Source organism: Arachis ipaensis, chromosome B8, assembly GCF_059453495.1.
Source record: "Arachis ipaensis isolate K30076 ecotype BB chromosome B8, ASM5945349v1, whole genome shotgun sequence".
In the NCBI taxonomy this organism is placed as follows: domain Eukaryota; kingdom Viridiplantae; phylum Streptophyta; class Magnoliopsida; order Fabales; family Fabaceae; genus Arachis; species Arachis ipaensis.
In genome coordinates this window covers 21,057,916-21,074,525 of record NC_142443.1, presented here as the reverse complement: position 1 = coordinate 21,074,525, position 16,610 = coordinate 21,057,916, and positions in this window count along the sequence as shown.

Sequence of the window (16,610 nt, the reverse complement as noted above, 5' to 3'; positions counted from 1 at the left end):
CCACCCTACGCACCTCTCTAGCGAAATAGAACAACAATGGTAGACAGGTTCAACAAGCATAACAACTACAACTGACAATATAGAAGATAATGAATCTTTAACTTATCAGTATCTGAAATTCTGCCAGAGAGCAATACGGAGACTCCAAAGGCAGCCTGCTGCATGTTGTCGGCAACGCCATGGTACTTTAATCGATCCGACTCCACTACTCGACATTTAGCACTTCTATGAATGCTGTAATTCTTAAGACCCTGCATTACTGCATCTCTGCTTTTGAATCCGTGGCCAACCCTAAACTCCACCCTATGGTCTAAGTTGTAATCTTCCTCACCCGTGTTGGAAAATGGGTTCTTCTCTTGCATCGCGTCCAGATCCAACATACTATAGTGACTGGGTACAGATGACAAGGTCGGAATTAGACAGAGAAGAGGCAGAAGATACCTACATGATGCCTCAACCGGGTCTTTGGTACAAACTCTTCCTCATCATCATCCTTGGAGGAACCGCTCTTATTGCTATCTATAACATACTCCTCGTCGGAGTCCTCACCGTCGACCTTCATGTCTACCATTGGATTGGCAACATGAATCGATGGTAGTGCGAGAGGTGGGTCATCCTGGACGAAGTCTGATGACCCAGATCCACCGCCACCGACGTCGCCAACCTTCGCAGAAAGCTCCATCACTTGCTCCGCCATGATTCTCCCATGGATGTCAAACATCAAGCGCACATGCTCGTCGCCATGGAGCCAAAACAGACGAAATCAAAAAATTCCATTTTCCATCGGTGCTAGCAACTACCCTACCCTTCCAATCTCTTTTCTCCCACTACCACCGACACTACCCAATATCAGACTCTTCAATTCCGGCAATGAACTTACTGGCCAGGTACGCAATAGAATGGGATTCTCACACTCAAATGTCACCCCATTATCACTTTTTATCATACGACAATTTGGGTACATACTTACAACCAAAAAATCACTACTAGTAAACATTTTGGCTTATTTTCAGAAGGAATATGTAGCAAAGTAGTGAAATATTTGTGGAGAATACAAAGGGTTGCACATCCTTTTATAGCCGTTGGAAATGTGTCTTAACGTATCTCGTTTATAATGTAAATGTCATAATTACCCTATTCGTTTATATTGTAAACGAAATAAGTTAAACGTATCTCATTTATACTGTAAATGAAATATAGACTGCATTTTTTTTTGGTTTTATCTCGTTTACAGTATAAACGAAATACGTGTTAACATATTTCATTTACACTGTAAACAATATAAAAGATGTGATGCTTTTCGGTAAAAACACTCCAAAATATATATTTTGATAATTAAAATATTTATTTTATTTATTTAAAAAAAATCCAATGAGTAATACTTGAAAAAAATCTTATAAAATTTTAGATTCTTTCACTATAATAGTTAACTTTTTATAGTGATGATTTTCTAAAGTAGTCTTATAATTCATTGGCATGATTCCCTCAATAACTAATTTTTTGGTTAGGTAGTTAGTTTACCGTCTCCATTATGGAAGGTTTGGATTTCATTTTATATATATATATAATCATATATTAGTTCACTGTAAATTCTTAACTAAAATTTAGATTTACAACGAATTAGTTTTTTATTTATTGGGTTAAAGACTATCGTGAACAACTCTTATTTAAAATTTATTGAAATAATATTCATTAAAATTATTTTTTAATATAATTTTAAATTTGATATATATATATTGATATTTTAAAAATATTTTATATAGTTATTTAATTAAATTTATGTATTTATATTATATTTAAAGTCATAATTTAAAAATATTTTTTATAATATAGTAATGCACTACTGGAAATTATTTTATATATATTGTTGATGCAAAAAAATTAAATTATTAAAATATTATTTTACTAAAATTAATTATGTTAATATATATTAAAATAAACTATTTGTATAAAATATATATTAAAATATAAAATAAATATTAAAAATATGTGAAATAACATATATAAATATACATATATATAATAATGACCGATTATTTCGTGGTTATTTTGTGTGTCGATTATATTATGTGCACACTAAAATTAGCTATTAAAGTCAGTTATTAGTATAAAATACATATTAGAATATAAATATATATTAAATTATACATATATTTATATATAAATACATTAGTGATAGATTTTGGTATATGTTCATGTCCTGGGTCGAGCTGTATGACCCGGACAGGTTGAAGACGAGTTAACCGACCTCTTCAGGTCAGGATTACTCGACCTTCTCTCAAGGAGTTCGGCCAAAATGCTACAGGGAGCCCAAGCAGGCCCAAATAAAGGGACGTAGCCCAAATCTAAAGGCAACTAAAGCCTAGAAAGATAAGGGCGGTTCCCCTTGAAGATAAGATGACTTTACTCCGAAGATAAGATAAGATAACTAACTTATCTTATCTGAAAAGGTCAACCTACACTACTATAAATACACTGGATCACCCAGGTATAACTCATACTCTAATTCTACAAAATACCTGCTTATTAAAGCCCATGCTAACTTAGGCATCAGAGTCTCTTGCAGGTACCACCATCCTCCGGTGACGAAGGATCAGCAGCACCCCAAGTCCAACAAGTCGGACACGACAGCTCCGGCCACCACCACAGATCTCGTCTGAGATCGACCTTCAATTTCAGGTAACCCTCGGAACATTGGCGTCGTTGCTGGGGAACCTGAAAGTCATCCCATCATCATGGTGGACGACATCACCAACGATCACAATTCTGATTTGAAAAACCGGATGCTGCATAAGAACGCGGACACCACACCCAAAGATACACCTCAGCAAAATGGAGAAAAGCATCCTCCAAATACAGAAATTTTAGAAGCTCTCCGAGAACAGCAAAATCGGCTTAAGCAGCTCGAACAGGAGGCCGAATTCCAACGCGAAGCCGAAAGAAGCCTTTGAAGAGAAACTAGGCGACATCGAGAGTTAGAAGACAAACTCCTAAAACTCGAAGCCAACCTAAAAAACAAAACCATTCAACCCGGTCACGAGGACAACTCCCCCAAAGATCAAGACCCCTTCACCAAAGAAATCATGAAAGCTAAAGTTCCGAAAGATTTTAAAGCTCCCGACATGACCCCATACGACGGTACCTCCGATCCAAGCCATCATCTCAGCAATTTCAGAAGCAGAATGTATCTCACGGATGCCTCGGATGCTATTCGTTGCAAGGCCTTCCCAACAACCCTAACAAAGACAACTATCAAGTGGTTCGACAGTTTATCTCCTAGATCCATCACAAGCTTCGATGACTTAGCCAAGAAGTTTTTTGTCATATTTTCCATTCAGAAGGACAAAACCAGACACGCCCCAAGCCTATTAGGAATCAAACAAGGAGATCGGAAGAGTCTTCGATCCTACATGGAAAGATTCAACAAAGTATGCCTGGACATACAAAACCTACCAACAGAAGCAGCCATCATGGGTCTCATTAATGGCCTGAGGAAAGAACCCTTTAGTCACTCCATATCAAAGAAACACCCAACATCTTTAAATGAAGTGTAAGAACGAGCAGAGAAGTATATCAACATGGAAGAAAATTCTTGGTTAAGAGAGACCTCAAAATCCGGATTCTCCTACTCATCCCGGGATAAGGATAAAGAGTCCAAGAAGAAAGAAGATCAACATGGAGAGAAGCCTAAAAAATACCACAATTACACACCTCTTTGGGTGTCTCTCGTGGACGTTTTCCGAGAAGTATGCCACACTAAGAAGATTCCACCACCTCGTCCCATCAAAGGTAAAAAGGGAGGGGAAAATCGGACAGAATACTGTGAGTACCACTGAATCTATGGACACCCTACAAACGAGTGCTTCGACTTAAAGAATGTCATAGAAAAATTGGTAAGAGAGGGGCGACTAGATCGATACTTAGCCAACAAAACGGATGAACCCAGAAAAAGAAGAAGGGATGAAGAGGTCGGACGAACTAAACGACCACCCCGCACTCCGGAGAGGCACGTTCACATGATAAATGAATGATTCGCAGGAGGAGGGATCTCCAAATCATCTCACAAAAGACACTTTAAAGAGGTATATCATGTTGAAGGAGAGGAAAGATCACCCGACCTCCCTACTATTACTTTTACCCAAGAAGACGTGGCAGGCGTCATCCTGAGACACGATGATCCCATGGTCATTACTATCATATTGGCCAATGCCAACCTCCACCGTACACTGGTGGACCAAGGGAGCTCGACGGACATCTTGTTTAAATCTGTCTTCGACAAACTCGGCCTACAAGAAAAAGAGCTCAGAGCATATCCGAACAGCTTGTTTGGACTAGAGACACTCCAACCCAACCCCTTGGATATATCTCACTACACACAACCTTTAGAAAAGGAACACGGTCAAGGACACTCAACATAGACTACATCGTAGTCGACGTAAGCTCAGCATACAATGCCCTGATAGGTCGGACAACGCTAAATCAGCTTGCCGCAGTAGTTTCGACTCCACATCTATGCATGAAGTTTCCAACCCCAGAAAGGATAGTCACGATAAAAGGAGACCAGAAAATTGCACGACGTTGTTACAACGAAAGTCTGAACCTTAGAGGCAAAGGAGAAGAAATCAACAGCGTCGAACTCAGAGGAGTTCGCGGCCAGGAAAAACTTCGTCCACAACCGGAGGGCGAGTTCGAGGAAGTCTAGATCGGAGATATTCCAGATAAAATAACAAATATTGGGGCGACTTTGAAAAGAGATATAAAGGAATTCCTGATACAGTTCCTAAGAGATAATGCCGACCTCTTTGCATGGAAGGTTGCAGACATGCCGGGCGATCCCAAACTATTGTGCCACAAACTAGCAGTATACCCAGGATCTCGGCCAGTACAACAGAAGCGTCGGAAGCTCGGACCAGAAAGATCCCAAGCTGTGGAAGAACAGGTACGAGCTCTACTGGAGGTAGGATTCATAAGAGAAGTCAAGTACCCACTATGGCTAGCCAACGTTGTTGGTGAAAAAGTTAAATGGGAAATGGCGGATGTGCACTGATTACACTGATCTGAATAAAGCCTGTCCAAAAGATCCCTATCCACTTCCAAGTATAGACACCCTAGTAGATGCCTCCTCTGGATACAAGTACCTTTCCTTCATGGACGCTTATTCGGGATATAATCAAATCCCAATATACCCACTTGATCAAGAAAAGACCTCATTCCTAACCCCAAAAGCAAATTATTGTTACGTTGTCATGCCATTCGGACTCAAAAACGCAAGAGTTACCTACCAAAGATTAATGAATAAGGTCTTCGCAGACCATATCGGGAAACTCATGGAGGTATATGTGGACGACATGTTGGTAAAAACACAAAGTGAGGAATTATTACTGTCCGACCTCGCCAAAGTGTTCGACACCATCAGAAAACATGGCATGCGACTTAATCCTGTAAAGTGTACCTTTGTAGTAGAAGCTAGCAAATTCCTGGGTTTCATGCTAACACAACGAGGAATTGAGGCGAACCCGGATATATGCCGAGCTATACTCAACATGAAAAGTCCGACCTACGTCAAAGAAGTACAACAACTCAACGGAAGACTGGCAGCCTTGTGCAGATTTCTAGTCGGATCGGCCATAAGGTCTCTCCCCTTCTACGCCACACTAAGGAAGGGAAAGAAGTTTGAATGGACCACAGAGTGCGAGCAAGCTTTCCAGGATTTTAAAGAATTCCTAGGATAACCACCCATTCTTACTCGACCACGGGAAGGAGAAGCACTCATATTATACCTCGCAGTGGGAAGTCGGGCAATAGCCTCAGCACTAGTTAGAGAAGACAAAAATAGGCAACAACCCATCTACTTCATTAGCAAAGCCCTACAAAGGGCCAAACTAAACTATCAAAAGATAGAAAAGTTTGCCTACGCTCTCATACTAACTTCTCGACGACTTTGCCCATATTTTCAAACTCATACCATCAAGGTTCGGACTAACCAACCTATAAAAGGCATTCTACAGAAGACAGACTTAGCAGGAAGAATTCTACAGTGGGCAGTTGAGCTATCTGAGTTCGATCTTCAATATGAAGCTCGCACGACCATCAAGTCTCAGTATTTGGCCGACTTCATTGCTGAGTACACTGACACCCCGGGAACTCCTAAAAAAGGGAATCTCTATGTAGACGACTCTTCAAACAAAACCGGGAGTGGTGCGGGTGTGATAATAGAAAGCGACCAGGGAAACCAAATCGAACTCTCCCTAAAATTCATGTTCCCTGCTTCAAACAACCAGGCCGAATACGAGGCATTACTAGCTGGTTTGAGACTGGCTAAGGAAGTTGGAGTTCAAAAGCTTATCATCTTCAGTGATTCTCAAGTAGTCACCTCACAAATAGCAGGAAGCTACCAAGCTAAGGACCCCACCATGAAAAAGTACCTGGACAGAACCAGGGAACAGCTCGAATAACTCGGGGAATATGAGGTCCGCCACATACCTCGGGAATAGAACGCTCAAGCTGATGCACTCTCAAAATTAGCCAGTACCAAACCAGGGGGCAATAATAAAAGTCTCATCCAGGAAATACTCCAAGACCCAGCAATCTCGGAGGAAGAAAAGATCCTAGCCATATCAGGTCAGGATCAAGGATGGATGACCCCTGTTCCGAGGGTTACCTGAAACTGTAGGTCGATCTCGGATGAGATCTTCTGTGCTGATCGGAGATGATGTGTCCGGTTGTGAGTGGAGGCCGGAGCTATCGTATCCGACTTGTTGAGCTTGGATGCACTGCTGATCCTTTGCCACCGGAGGGTGGGGGTACCTGAAAGGGACTCCGATGCTTAAGTTAGCAAGGGTATTAAGCAGGTTTTTAGTAGAATCAGAGTATGAGTTATACTTGGGTGCTCCAGTGTATTTATAATAGTGTGGGCTGATCTTCTTAGATAAGATAAGTTAGTTATCTTATCTTTGGGTGAGGTCAGCTTATCTTCAAGGGAACCGCCTTTATCTCTATAGGCTTAGACTACCTTTGGACTTGGGTCGTGTTCCTCTATTTGGGCCCTTTACTGGGCTTTCCTGGCAGTTTGGCCGAGCTCTTTGAGAAGAGGTCGGATAGTCGGACCTGAAGAGGTCGGTCGTCTTGTCGCTAAACATCCCAGGTCGGATAGCTCGACCTAGGGTATGAACAGTGCCCCTGTTCGAGCTCGGTCTTTCTTTTTTAGGGTCGAGTCTTAGTTTTAGGACTTCGATCTGTCTCTGGTGAAGCCGAACTCGAGCATTTGTTGACTTCTTTCTTTGTAGAGTCTTCCTTTTTGAATGCGGAACGTTTTCTTCTAAAAGCGCGTGCTTTGGTATTAGCGCTCTGTTCTTCGGAACGTGCGAGGGTTTAATACCTTTATTAATTGTTTTTTAGTGCTCAGTTTCCCTTGGCTCATTTAATTTGAATTTTACACACAAGAACGGTTTCTCTTCTTCGTTTTTGTAACTTCTCCCTTTACTCTCTCGCTTTCTGTTTTCGCCTGAATTTTGTATTTTTTGCGTTGCGGCGTCGTTTGGCGATTTCTGGGCGATTCCGTCTCTCCATCTTCAATCTCCTTCGAAGCTTCTTCCTTTGTTCAGGTTGGTTTTTCTTTCCTTGTACTTCTTTCGTCGTTTTGCCTTCGGCTTTTGATAGAGTTTCGATTTTTCTCTTGACGTCTCGACTTGGAAAATCTGAATCTTTATCGTATCACTGTGTGCCTGCTTGTTTACTATTTGGGGGATTTCTCTTGCTTTTGAAATGGTCCCTTTGCATTCTAGGGTTCATACTGCTTGTTTTTTCGAAAGATTGTTCCTTTTTGTCATGCTGATAGTTTTTGCTGATGAATTCCATGAAAGATAACGACTATTTCTTCGTGTTGTTTTGCTTTTTCTGGGGGAATTTATTTCTCTAAAAAAAGGTGGCATCTTTGATGACTTCTTCTTGATATGTTTTGCTATTTTGCTTGCTGGTAAGCTGAGACTGCGAATTTGGAAGGTAGCTACTTCGATTTTGTTTGATTTGTTGCTTTCTGGAGATGCTGCTTTTTTTAGTAAGGGTTTCTTTCTGTTGTTGACACGAGTTTTGTTGGGACATTAGTTTTGTAGGTTTTCCTGAATCCTTGTTCCCTGACTGCCTCCAAAGGATGCCCCTGGACCTTCTGTATGGGTCCTGGGGTTTTCCTTTTGTTGTTTGTGCTGTCTGAATCATACTAGCCGAGTTATTTTTGTCTTTTGTCCGAGATGTTTTTTAGTAATCCGATCTTCCTTTCTTGTTTGTAGGACTAGTTGGCCATGTCTTCTCGCAAAAATATTGTCGAGGCGTCTTCTAAGGTTCCCGAGGGGATGTCTAATTGGTTGGACTCCCTGGTGTTGCTATGTGTTTCTTTAGCCAATTCTGAATTTTGCGTAGAGCTAAGAAAAATCACTGTCTCTGCAAGAGTAGAGATCAGGAGAGGAATTATGAATTGGTGGCACCTGACTCCGAGGAGAGGGTTTGCTTTCCTGTCCCGACCCAAGGGGAGCGCCCTTTCTTTTATGCTTACGACTATTTTTTCAGCCAGTTGGACATCACTTTTCCCTTTACTTCTTTTGAGACCGATTTGCTATGGTCGTGTAATGTAGCTCCGTCCCATCTTCATCCGAACTCCTGGGGTTTTATTAAGATTTTTCAGCTTCTTTTCCAAGAATTGAGTATTACCCCTTCTCAAACTCTTTTCCTTTATTTGTTTGTTTTAACTAAGCCCGGGATTTCTTCGAAAAAGAAAGCCTCGTGGGTTTCTTTTAGATCTGGACAAGGACATAAGGTTTTTACCATGTATGGCAAGTCCTTTAGGGACTTCACGAATTATTTCTTCAAGATTCGAGTTGTTGAAGGAGCTCGCCCCTTTTTTCTGGAGGCGAATGATGAGCCATCCTTCCCTCTGTGTTGGCAGCAGAATGTAGTAGTATCCCGCTATACATGGGAAATGCTCGACGAGATTGAGCATGCTTTTGTAACTGTTTTGGAGGACCTTTGGGGGGAACCTCCTCATCTAGATACTAAAAAATCCTTGGGGGACCCCTCCCTTGTTCGAACTGCACTGGGTATTACTTGATATATATTACTTCTTGTTTTTACTTTGCTTTCCTCTTTTTTCCTAGTCTGTAAAACTGCTGGTTTCTATTTTACAGAGATGGCCAAGAATAATGACTCGATGAAAGCTTTCAAGAAGGCAAGAAAGGCTGCTGCCACTCAAAACATCTCGACCAAAACGGATGGGGAAGGATCTTCACAGGTGATGTCGAAACCGTCCGTATCGAGCTCTCCCGGCCCGAGAAGAATGATCCCTACTCCTCGAGTCCGTGTAGTGGATCCTCCGCAGTCTTCTGCTACTGCTGCATCTTCTCCTCCGGTTGTTCCACCTTCCAAAAGACCTCGAACTATTGAACCCTTCAATCTGGATGCCCCTGACTTCGATGCTGTTGGGTTTGTCGACCAACAGATCGGTCCTTATGGTGCCCTCCCTATGGATGATGTGTAACTCCTTTACCATTTAGACTTTATAACTTGGAGTAGTGTCAGGATGGCACATATGGGGGCGGCCTTATATCGGACTTCCCAAGATCTTCCTCTTCATGCTACGAAGGCCTTTATGGAGGAGGCCAAATTGGAGTTCGATCGAATGAAAGGTTTGAAAGAGGAGCTCGAGGTGAAGGTGACCAAGCTGGAGAAAGAGTTGGAGGGTGAGAAGGCTAGTTCTATTGCCTTGGCGGCTTCTGTAAAATTGGCTGAAGACACGGCTTTGAGACATAAGGATAGCTATGTTATGGCCTATAGGGAGGTGATGCATCTTAGGGAGGAGTTGGAGTCTGCCCGGGTTGATTATGCCGAGCTTCAGGGTCATCTTGTAGGCAACGTAAATGCTGCTTATGAGAACCTGAAGGAGCAGGTTCAAGTTCTTGCACCTGAGGCCAACCTTACTCTCTTCAGTCTGGATAATGTTGTAAAGGATGGCAAGATTGTCCCTGACGATCCTGATGACGATGATGTCAAACCCCTTCCTGTGCTGGTCGCCAAAGCCACTGTTGTGCCGACATCTTCAGCTCCTCCCGCTGAGGTTAGTCATCCCGAACCAGAGCCTGATTGTCAGATATTAAATCGGGATGACGGGACGGTGGATGCAGTGCCCCTTCAAACTTGCTCTTCTTCACCTTGTGCTGCCGAGAAGCCTTCGGATCTTCCCTGATTATGTAAATGTTTTGTTTAGATAGCCCAGCCTGTGGGCTTTTAAAACTTTCTTTTTGTAATGTTGCTGACTGTTTGACACTTTTTCAGTTGCTTGTTTAGCAACTTTATTTTGAAAAACAAAAAATAGCTTCCACGTTCTTGGGGCTGATTTGGGTAGCCTCTTTGAGCTTGTTTTTATTACAACTTCATGTTTTTATATCATGTCTGTCTACACTTGACTTGTCACCTTTGCTGGAACCTTTCATTGTCTGACCTCTTTGGGTTAGCTTGATTCCTTTGCCTGATGTTTTTTTCCAGTAATTCGCTTTGCTTGGATCTTGCACAGGTCTTTATTAGGAATTAACTTGTATAACACTTAAGGTCTTTTGGGAGGCCGATTTCGTCTTGTCGGTTTCGTCCGAGTTGTTATTAGTGATCCTCTTTGGACTTTGTTTAGGTCTCTTTCAGGGATTACCTTTGTGATCTCTGGTTTTGGGCCGACTTTGTCATGTCGGGCTCTTCTAAGTTATTTTTGTAATCCTCTTTTTTGGACCTTGTTCAGGTCTCTTTTAGGGATTACCTTTATAACTTTTGTGTTTTTGGGCCGACTTCGTCATGTCGGGCCCTTCTAAGTTATTTTTGTAATCCTCTTTTTTGGACCTTGTGTAGGTCTCTTTCAGGGATTACTTCTATAACTTTACACTCTGGGTTGACTTTGTCATGTCGGGCCCTTCTAAGTTATTTTTGTAATCCTCTTTTTTGGACCTTGTGCAGGTCTCTTTCAGGGATTACTTCTATAACTTTATGCTCTGGGCCACCTTCGTCATGTCGGGCCCTTCTAAGTTATTTTTGTAATCCTCTTTTTTGGACCTTGTGCAGGTTTCTTTCAGGGATTACTTCTATAACTTTACGCTCTGGGCCGACTTCGTCATGTCGGGCCCTTCTAAGTTATTTTTGTAATCCTCTTTTTTGGACCTTGTACAGGTCTCTTTCAGGGATTACTTTTATAACTTTACGCTCTGGGCCGACTTTGTCATATCGGGCCCTTCTAAGTTATTTTTGTAATCCTCTTTTTTGGACCTTGTGCAGGTCTCTTTCAGGGATTACTTCTATAACTTTACGCTCTGGGCCGACTTCGTCATGTCGAGCCCTTCTAAGTTATAGTAATCCTCTTTTATAGGGTTGGCTAGACCTCTTTCCAGGGTTTACTTATAACTTTGGTTGACTTGGTCTGACTTCTTAACGTCGGCCAGTCTTTAAGTTATTATTTAGCAATCCATCTTATCAAGACCTCGTCAGGTCCTTTCTCCAGATCACTTTCGATAACTTCTTGCATTATTCTGTTTTCATCTTTGCCGATTTGTAGAAGGTGGGTTCAATCCTTGTTTAGTCGACCTTTAGATGAATTTGATTTTCATCTCTGTTAGTCTTTATCGTGATCGTGCAGTGAATTTGTTTTTTACTTTCTGCCGATCTGTTGCTTTATAATCGGGCGATGAATGTTTCAGATTAATGCGTCTTAAAAACTTGTAGAACATCTAATATATTTTAAAAGAAAATGCAAATATGTACATGCGGAGTTTTTATCCTCTTAAGTTGGATAATTTGTGGATCTCAACTTGGTGCCTCATTAAAAAACCTTTTCAGGAAAAAGAGTGCATCCTATGCTGAGATCCTTTACCATCCCTAGCTATAGTACCTTCTTAGGTTGCAGGCGTGCCATGACCTGGGAAGCTCTCGCCCCCCGAGTTCGGACAGTCTGTAGTAGCCCTTCCCAAGTACTTCTATGACTCGGTAGGGTCCTTTCCAGTTTGCTGCTAGCTTTCCTTCTCCAGGTCGAGTTGTTCCGATATCATTTCGAATTAGGATGAGATCATTCTCAGCGAAACCTTGTGGAACTACCTTTTGATTATATCTGAAAGCCATTCGACGTTTTAGTGCTTCTTCCCTGATCCGAGCTCTCTCTTGGATTTTAGGAAGTAGGTCGAGCTCTTCCCTTTGAAGTTAGGAGTTGGCTTCTTCATTGTAATGGACCACTCTAGGCGACCCTTCCTCAATCTCCACTGGGATTATTGCCTCCGTTCCGTACGCTAATTGGAAGGGTGACTCCTTTATGGTGGAATGTGGCATTGTTCGATATGCTCGTAGGACTTATGGGAGCTCCTCAGCCCATGCTCCTTTTGCATCCTGTAACCTCCGTTTTATCCCAGCCAATATGACTTTGTTGGCAGCTTCGGCTTGTCCATTGGCTTGAGGATGTTCTACGAAAGTGAATTGTTGTTTTATGTTTAAGTCGGCCACTAACTTTCTGAAGCCTGTATCTGTGAATTGTGTGCCATTGTCTGTGGTGATGGAGTATGGGACCCCGAACCTTGTGACAATGTTTCTATATAGGAATTTTCGACTTCTTTGAGCAGTGGCATTAGCTAGGGGTTCTGCTTCGATCCACTTTGTAAAGTAGTCTACCCCTACTTTGAGGAATTTGACTTGTCCTGATCCCTGAGGGAAGGGTCCGAGAAGGTCGAGTCCCTATTTTGCAAATGGCCATGGTGAGGTCACGCTGATGAGTTCCTCTGGTGGCGCGATGTGTACGTTAGCATGTTTCTGGCATGGTAGACATGTCTTTACAAACTCTGTGGCTTCCTTTTGTAGAGTTGGCCAATAAAATCCTGTCCGGAGTACTTTTTTGGTGAAAGCTTGTGCTCCGAGATGATTGCCACAAATGCCATTGTGTACTTCTTCTAAAAATTCCTTTGTGTTGGAAGTCGGCACACATTTTAACAATGGTATTGAAATCCTTCTCTTGTATAGAGTATTGTTTATGATGGTGTAATGTTGTGCCTCTCGTTTTAACCTTTTTGCCTTCTTTTCATCTGTAGGGAGTGTTTCTGCTTTGAGGTAGTTAATCATGGGGGCCATCCATCCTTGATCCTGACCTGTTATGGCTAGGACTTTTTCTTCTTCCGAGATGGACGGACTCTGCAGTATTTCTTGGATGAGGCTTCTATTGTTGCCCCCTGGTTTGGTGCTGGCTAGTTTTGAAAGTGCGTCAGCTCAGGCATTCTATTCTCGGGGTATGTGACGGACCTCATATTCTCCGAGTTGTCCGAGCTGTCCCCTGGTTTTGTCCAAGTACTTTTTCATGGTGGGGTCTTTGGCTTGGTAGCTCCCTGCTATTTGTGAAGTGACTACTTGTGAGTCGCTGAAGATGGTAAGCTTTTGTGCTCCAACCTCCCTAGCCAGTTTCAAACCAGCTAGTAGTGCCTCATATTCCGCTTGATTGTTTGAGGCAGGGAACCCAAATTTGAGGGAGAGTTCAATTTGAGTCCCTTGGTTGCTTTCAATTATCACACCCGCTCCGCTTCCATTTTTGTTTGAGGAATCATCCACGTAGAGATTCCATTCTGTGGGGGTTTCCAGGGTGTTTGTAAATTTTACAATGAAGTCGGCCAGGTATTGTGATTTAATGGCTGTCCGAGTTTCGTATTAAAGGTCAAATTTGGACAATTCGACGACCCATTGCAAGATTCTACCCGCTAAGTCCATTTTCTGCAAAATCCCCTTTTATGGGCTGGTTGGTCCGAATCTTAATGGTGTGAGCTTGGAAGTATGGACGAAGTCGTCGAGATGTTAGTATGAGAGCGTAGGTGGTGCACAAAATTGTGATGTCCAGGCTCAAACAATCCCTGGCAACGTGAGCAACTTGGTACGCGCAATTGTGATTACACTTTGATTATATAAAATTCATGGCTCTTTCTTTCCCTGGCAATGGCGCCAAGAACATGGTGCCAATATGGTGCACGAATTGTGAATCACACTTTTCACAACGCGTACCACTAACCAGCAAGTGCACTGGGTCGTCCAAGTAATACCTTACGTGAGTAAGGGTCGAATCCCACGGAGATTGTTGGTTTGAAGCAATCTATGGTTATCTTGTAAATCTTAGTCAGGAAGTCAATTATGTTTATCAGTTGAATTGTGAATAACCAAGAGAGAATAAATTAAAGGTTACTTGTTGTGCAGTAATGGAGAATATGTTGGAGTTTTGGAGATGCTTTGTCTTCTGAATCTCTGATTTCCTCTGTCTTCTAATTCACGCACGCACGTCCTCCTATGGCAAGCTGTGTGTTGGTGGATCACCGTTGTCAATGGCTACCTTCCATCCTTCCAGTGAAAACTACGCTCACGCGCTCTGTCACAGCACGGCTAATCACCGGTTGGTTCTCGATCCGGTTGGAATAGGATTTACTATCCTTTTGCGTCTGTCACTAACGCCCAGCCTTCAGGAGTTTGAAGCTCGTCACAGTCATTCAATCATTGAATCCTACTCGGAATACCACAGACAAGGTTTAGACTTTCCGGATTCTCATGAATGCCGCCATCAGTTCTAGCTTATACCACAGAGATTCTGATTAAGGAATCTAAGAGATACTCATTCAGTCGGATATAGAACGGAGGTGGTTGTCAGGCACACGTTCGTGGTTTGAGGAAGGTGATGAATGTCACGAATCATCACCTTCATCACAGTTAAGCGCGAATGAACATCTTAGATAGGAACAAGCGTGTTTGAATGGAAAACAGAAATACTTGCATTAATTCATTGAGACACAGCAGAGCTCCTCACCCCCAACAATGGGGTTTAGAGACTCATGCTGTCAGAGAATACAAAGTTTAGATTTGAAAATGACATGAGATACAAAATAAGTCTCTAAAAGTTGTTTAAATACTAAACTAGTAGCCTAGGTTTACAAAAATTGGATAAACTATGATGGATGATGCAGAAATTCACTTCTGGGGCCCACTTCTGTGTGCTGGGGCCCACTTGGTGTGTGCTGGGGCTGAGACTTAAGCAATTCACGTGCAGAGGCCATTTGTGGAGTTGAACTCCAGTTTTTGTGCCAGTTTGGGCGTTCAACTCCAGCTTTTGATCCTTTTCTGGCGCTGGACGCCAGAATTGGGCAGAGGACTGGCGTTGAACGCCAGTTTACGTCGTCTATCCTTATGCAAAGTATGGACTATTATATATTGATGGAAAGCCCTGGATGTCTACTTTCCAACGCAATTGGAAGCACGCCATTTCGAGTTCTGTAGCTCCAGAAAATCCACTTTGAGTGCAGGGAGGTCAGAATCCAACAGCATCAGCAGTCATTTTTCAGCCTGAATCAGATTTTTGCTCAGCTCCTTCAATTTCAGCCAGAAAAATACCTGAAATTACAGAAAAACACACAACTCATAGTAAAGTCCAGAAATATGAATTTTTCCTAAAAACTAATAGAAATAGACTAAAAACTAACTAAAACATACTCAAAACTATATGAAATTATCCCCAAAAAGCGTATAAAATATCCGCTCATCACAACACCAAACTTAAACTGTTGCTTGTCCTCAAGCAACTAGACAAATAAAATAGAAGACTAATAGGTTGAGAAGCAATAATATCTCAGAGGTTTTGATTGAAGCTCAGATCCTAATTAGATGAGCGGGACTCGTAGCTTTTTGCTTCTGAACAGTTTTGGCATCTCACTTTATCCATTGAAGCTCAGAGTGATTGGCATCTATAGGAACTCAGAATTCAGATAGTGTTATTGATTCTCTTAGTTCAGTGTGATGATTCTTGAACACAGCTTCTTTATGAGTCTTGGCCGTGGCCCTAAGCACTTTGTTTTCCAGTATTACCACCGGATACATAAATGCCACAGACACATAACTGGGTGAACCTTTTCAGATTGTGACTCAGCTTTGCTAAAGTCCCCAATTAGAGGTGTCCAGAGTTCTTAAGCACACTCTTCTTTTTGCTTTGGACTTTGACTTTAACCGCTCAGTCTCAAGTTTTCACTTGACACCTGCACGCCACAAGCACATGGTTAGGGACAGCTTGGTTTAGCCGCTTAGACCAGGATTTTAGTCCTTTAGGCCCTCCTATCCAGTGATGCTCAAAGTCTTGGGATCCTTTTTATTTGCCCTTGCCTTTTGGTTTTAAGAGCTTTTGGCTTTTTCTGCTTGCTTCTTTTTTTTTTTTTTCTGCAAGCTTTGTTCTTTGCTGCTTTTTCTTGCTTCAAGAATCATTTTTATGATTTTCAGATTATCAATAACATGTCTCATGTTCATCATTCTTTCAAGAGCCAACATATTTAACAGTCTTAAACAACAAATTCAAAAGACATATGCACTGTTCAAGCATTCATTCAGAAGACAGAAAGCATTGCCACCACATTTAACCAATTAGAATTTCTTTTATTAAACTCAAAGTTTTATTGCTTCTTATTCAAAAGATCTACTATTTTATTCATGTTTAATGATGATGAGAAAAATAAACTATAGCTTAATTGGAGATAAAATCAAATATATACTAATTACTATTATATGACTTCTAAGGTAGACTTTTTATAAGGACACTG